The sequence below is a fragment of the Erithacus rubecula genome, assembly GCF_903797595.1.
Source record: "Erithacus rubecula genome assembly, chromosome: 15".
Lineage (NCBI taxonomy): Eukaryota > Metazoa > Chordata > Aves > Passeriformes > Muscicapidae > Erithacus > Erithacus rubecula.
The window spans coordinates 2,441,041-2,447,040 of NC_136667.1; the positions used below are offsets into that span (position 1 = coordinate 2,441,041).

General features: G+C 51.2%; 1 protein-coding gene across 7 annotated transcripts in view; it reads right to left on the reverse strand.

The window, feature by feature from the left end:
- The window catches only part of PCDH11X (protocadherin 11 X-linked), a 394,642-nt gene extending 391,054 nt beyond the window's left edge, over positions 1-3,588 (reverse strand). For all 7 annotated transcript variants that reach the window (XM_079319074.1, XM_079319073.1, XM_079319075.1 and 4 more), the window contains exon 1: positions 2,941-3,588. The gene's annotated coding sequence lies outside the window, so the exon portion shown is untranslated. The remainder of the gene's footprint in view (positions 1-2,940) is intronic.
- Between the last annotated feature and the right edge of the window lie 2,412 nt (positions 3,589-6,000).

Below are 6,000 nucleotides of genomic sequence, written 5' to 3' on the forward strand. Positions count from 1 at the left end.
TGGTGTGAAACTGAACTGAGATCTGACTAATTCCTGCTTGGAGCCAGTGCTGCACTCCTTCAAGAAAAGTCCTCCTGCCTGCTTAACAACCCCAGGGACCTTTAAAACCCAGGTAGAAACGCTCACCTGGATCCACAAGGGTCTTTTGAAAAGTTTGATGGGGTTTTTTTTCCCCTTTTAACCTCTCAATTTTTCATACAGGTGTTGTTTTCTACTAAGCTTTCTATAACCTCAACTTAATAGTGCCAAATGCTATTAGACTTCATTGTTTAAGATATCTGTTTTTTCTTTTCACTGTATGAATGTATCCAATTTAAACTTGGAGCCGGTCCTTTCAAACTAGCTGTTAAATTCCTAAGCAAATGGGTGTTTTAATGGAAAGGCTGACATACTCCTAAGTGTGGGAGCGTGAATGGCTCCACTATGAGATTACTCAAATCCACATAGAATACAAATGCAATACAGGACCACAGGTTCAGATCTTTGATCTTTTTTTTTTTTTTTTTTTTTTTTTTTTTCAGAGGCTGTGATGTATAAAGCCAATTCCACTGTGCAGACAGTACTACACTGAATATAAATTATCCTTTAACTATAGCGAGGCTCACATTTAAAGAAATGCTGCAAGACTGAACAATGCAGCCATGAAGTAGAGTTCTTCTGTAGCAAAAATACACACCAAGATCTGCATGGATAACCATAGTTTCAAAGGACAAAATTTCTTCCACAGCTGTTATTTGAGAAAAAATAGAGTAAAGTCTGGAGTGTTGGACATGCAGAAGTACAGTTGGAGCACACTGCTTGCTCTTTTCATTAAAAAAGTGAACTAGGAATACTTGCTTTATTGCCCAGATTAAGCATCATTCCCCTAAGAGGCATAAAAAAATGATTTTAAAATGTGGAAACCAACAGTCTCTACTGAATATGGCTTGAAATTTAAACATGTCTTTTCCAGATACCTCTTTAGAGGAAGAACCTTCTGCCTACTGAGCTAACACTAAGCTCCCTGGAGTCAAGCCATGAATATTCTAAGCCTATCTCTTACAATCCACAAAAAGTTGTCTTTTGCCAAAATAAAATGCTTAAGAGGAATTCAATATGCTTCTACAGCTCTTCTTCATTTTATTTAAATTAAGTGTTTCCAGCTCAACTTTATGCCAAATACACGGCAAGAGAGAGACTGAGTTCTGGAGATGTTACCTGAGATTCTATACGCAAATGGGAAAAATTCCAAATTCACCTTCTGAGAACATCAGCTATTCAGGGTTGGCTTGTAAATTAGCCTTTAACCAACCCTTTTGCAGTTAAATTCTCAAATGAATTCCTCTGCTGTTTACATGAGTTGTTTCTTAGGTGGTGCTCAGCCATGGTGCATCCGCGCTCTGGGACGTTTCTCTGCACGCCAACTTTGTTTGTGCGTGTGTGGGAATGTTAGTAAATAAATAAATAAATAAATAACTTTGTTCCTTATCTTACCTCTTATGACCTGTGCAATCTGGCAGATCAATGCTACTTCCACTGCAGACAAGCAAAAAGTTACAATTTATCTTTCACTTAATCTTTTTGTTGTCTTTAGGTTCCTTGCAGTAAGGCGTGAAGAAGGTGCTCTCTGTGGCTCAGTTCTCTATGCCAGAATACAGCCGAGCACAAAAGGAATGCAAGGGTGAGCTGATAGTATCTACTGTCTTCAGCTCTGCTTTGGTTCAATAAACTTGAACATCTTCTCCCCTCCTCTGCCGATTGAGATAAGCAGCAACAATTACTCAAAATGTATTATCAATTCGAGCTCAAAAGGCAGGATCAGCTGAGCCGGCTGCATCTCTCCCAGCCTCAGTTTCCTTCAGTGTCCGAGAAGGGCAAACAGGTCCCTGATTGCCTCTTGCCATGCACCCCGCAGCTACTTTACAGGCAACTACACCCAGGCTGCAAAGGGAGAGTGAGAGAAATCCTTTGCCTTCCACATCGCCTGCAAGGCTTCTGCCTGTAGCCAGCAGGCTGCGAGATCTGCACCACGATGGCAAAAGTCACAGACGAACCATCCTTCCCTTCCCCACACGATCACATTCTCTCCTTGTCTTTCTGTGCTCTGCTCTCTCCTCGCCTTTCTGTGGTCTCCATAGCTGAAACCAAGAATTCACTGGGCATCACTGCAATGCCTCTAACCAATTCTAACTGCATCCAGAGCTTGAGTCGATTAAAACACATTTCAGCTTCATCTGGTTTTCATCCCATTCCACTACTCCACATACATAGCAACTTTAAGCTTACAGACATCCCTTCATTGTACAAGAAAATCCTTCCATCAAAGAACTTCATTTACAATCCAGCATAGTTTTTGCTTTCTCTGCTCTCACAGCAGCCTGGCATTTTGATGCAATCCTCATTTAATGCAATCTCCATTACAGGACTGTGATCACATCAATAAAATGTTCCATATGTTTGGGGGTTTTTTTTGTTGTTGTTTTGTTTTGTCTTTTTTTTTTTTTTTTTTAATCTATCCCTCACCCCCTCCCATTAATACTAGGCACTATATCTGCAAAAAAACAGCAAATCAAACAGGCTGATGGGATGCTCTAGGGAGGTAGCAGGGGGTACACATTCAACAAAATGCAGCAGCCAATGCAAACTGCCCATCAGAGACTGAGCCCGTGGATTTCCTCATTCCTGAGCTAGGCGAGTCGCTCACTGTCCGCGCCGTGAGCACACATCCTCACTGTGCTGTGCTATACACTAAAAATAAATACAGCGTTTGCAATCACTTGTGAGCTCCGTGCACTTTTCACAGGAGCGGACTTTCATTTTACTTGATCGGTTCCAGCCTATCCATACTGTTCTGGCTGAACCGCCGAGGCTCTGCTACTAAGGATGGGGGGGCATTGCTGGACAAAAGATATCATATAAAAGGATACAAAAATCCCCCTTTTCCCCAAGCCCCCTTCTTACCTTAAGTGCCTTCTCTGCACAAGATGCCAATCTACATGGGCTCCTCAGCACATCATCAAGGCGTTTAGAGTAGTGAAGGCTGCCCCACTGCATGGAAGTTAGACCGCTTTGCAACAGCAAATCCTCGATCCAAAGCACCAGCCGCTTCTTCCCATGCAGTGTGCCGAGCACGAATCACACGCGACTTCCACATAGGGAATGAAATTGCAAAAGAAACGGGGGGGAAAAAATGTATCCTAACTTTTAGGTAGCCTGAGTTTGTTTTATTTCTGTTGGGTTTAGTCAATTATCTGCTTTAGCAGCCGCGAGGCGATGGAAAGGCAATCGCGCCCTGGAAGCCCCGCACCAGCCCGCAGAGGTCCGGCCGCGTAACCCAAGTTGCGCGGAGAGACTCTGAACTCGGTGCGGCTCCGCGGCGCAGCCCGGCAGCCCTTCCCTCGCCCGGCGGCTGCGGACACCGGAGCGCCGGGTCCCCCCGCGGGGCAGCCGCCGCCGCTGGGCGCTCGCCCGGCCCCCGGCGGGGCTGGCCCGGTGCTGGCCCGGTGCTGGCCCGGCTGGCCCTGGGGGCGCGGGCTGCGCTGCCGGCGGCGCCCCGGAGCCCGCGCTGTCCCGGCGGCGGCGGCGGCGGCTCCGGCTCGGCTGTGCCGCGGCCGCCCGCGCCCCGCTCTGCCGCTGCCAGCCGGCCCTCCCCGCGGCTGACATCAGCGCCAGGAGGAGGAGCGACGCCGGGGACGCGAATAGCCGGGCCGAGGGGGGTTCCCCCTCCCGGAGCCGCCCTGCCCGCTCCTCTCGGAGAATCCCCCGAAAGCGGCGGCGTGGCCGCTCCGCCGCCGCGCCGGGGGGCGGCCCCAGTCCCCGCCGGCGCCCCCCGCCCTCCGGTACTGCCCTGCGGGCGGCTCCCAGACACGGGAGAAGCGGGGAGAACCGGCGCTCGGGGCCGGAACGGGACCGGAGCGGGGCGCGGCGCTCGCAGCCCGGGGCGGCCGGCGGTGCGTTCCTGCCTCCCTCCGCCGGGCTCCCCGCCTGCAGCAGCGCCGCGGCGGGGGAGCCGGGGGATGTGAGGGATCGCCCCTCGGCCTCGCCCCGGCTGGGAGAGCGACAGTGCCCGCGGAAGAGCTGCCACCCCCGGCTCCGCCGCCCGCCCTCCAAGCCCGTCAGTGCGGCGGTGCTCGCTCCGAGCGCCCCCGCCGCAGCCCGGGATGGCAGCGGAGCCGCCGCCGGCGGCGCGGAACGGGCGCGGGGGGCAGCGCACGGGGCTGAGCGGAATTTTCCCGGCGGCGGGGCTGGGTGCCTGGGCTCGGGGGTGTTGGGTGCACGGCTTCGGAGGATGCTCTGTCCCCGGGCTCGGGAGTGTCGGGTGCCCGGGTCCAGAGGATGCTGGCCGCCCGGGTTCGGAGGATGCTCTGTCCCCGGGCTCGGGGGTGTCGGGTGCCCGGGTTCGGAGGATCCTGGATGCCCGAGCTCGGCGGATGCTCTGTCCCCGGGCTCGGGGGTGTTGGGTGCCCAGGTTCAGGGGATGCTGGCCGCCCGGGTTCGGAGGATGCTCTGTCCCCGGGCTCGGGGGTGTTGGGTGCCCAGGTTCAGGGGATGCTGGCCGCCCGGGTTCGGAGGATGCTCTGTCCCCGGGCTCGGGTGTGTTGGGTGCCCGGGCTCGGGGGGCTCGCCCGCTCCAGAGTGCGGGGTGGGGTGGGCGTCCCGCACGTTTCGGCGGCTCCTCTTTGGGGCCGGAGCTCGGGGGTGCGGGAGACCACGCGGAGCCGGGGGGGGGGTTCCGCAGCCTCCGGCGGGGACCCACTGCCGAGGGGAGCAGCCCCGGCCTCGGGTGGCCCCGGGCGGCCTCCGGTGTCCCAGCCGGACCCCGCTCCCCGGGAGGGGCAGCGCTGGGGTCGGGGGTCCCCCGGGGTGGCCGTGTGAAGTCACTTCAGTCTGAGACGTGATCAGGGATCAGTGATGGCACAGGCAGGTTGTGGTGGTGAGTTCAGCTTGCGTGGAAATACAGTTCAATTAATAGTTAATTTGTGGTGTTGATTTTAATAATTTGAGTATCTTGTATTATTTGCAGTATTTTGCCTGATGCCTGCAGTAGGCACTTCTCAGTGAACACAATAATTATTTATAAATAATTGAGCATTTTTTCTGTACTGTGACTGGGTGACAAGACAGTTTTAAACTCTTCTGATGAAGAGAAGACATTGCACTTATGCTAACAGCACACATTTTTCATGTGTTCTTTAAAAACAGTACGAAAATGTCTGTGAAAGCCTTATTTTACCTTCTTCGCTGTAGCAAGATGTAGGTGATGCCTCACTTTTATTGCTAAATATAGTTAAAATGCCAGAATTTCTCTGAAATAAAGGCATATAAGTGAGAGAATGAGCAAGTTCTAAAACCAGCTTCTGAAAATCCCCAGTCATTCAGTGAATTGTCTCCATCTTACCTATTAACTCATATATTCAATGAGATTCTTTGAATATGGACTCAGAATGAACAATTGCATGGCCATTAACCATGCTGAGATACTCCAGAACAGATGTAATGCCTTTTCTTCTAGGTCATATTTCCATATCGTATTTCAGTTGCCTGACTCTAACCAAACGCCCATTGTATTTTACTCTACTGAGTGCTAAATTCTCTGAATTTAGTGAAGTTATGAGTTCATTATTTTTGCCCCACATACATACAGATGGCAGAGGTGCCTTGTTATGTACAAACAGAACATTACCCACAAATTACAGTTTGTGTCCTGGCTCCTGTGCACCATGCTGCAGAGAGTAACACCTACCAGTCAGGGATACTTAATCAACATTCCTGAACTTTTTTGTAATAAAATGGGATATATGGAAACCACAAAAGGGCAAAAAATAAAAAGCAGAGTGCAGCTCTGTGTGTTTGGTTTACATTATGATGGTGGCATACAGATGAGGACTGGCTATCAATCCTGTTAATATCCATTTCACCCAGCTGCTGTTACAGGGGACTTCTAAAGCAGCAAAGTCCATAATGGACAACTGCATTTTGCACCTAAGAAGAGGGGAAGGAATTTCTGTGAATTGCTTGGAC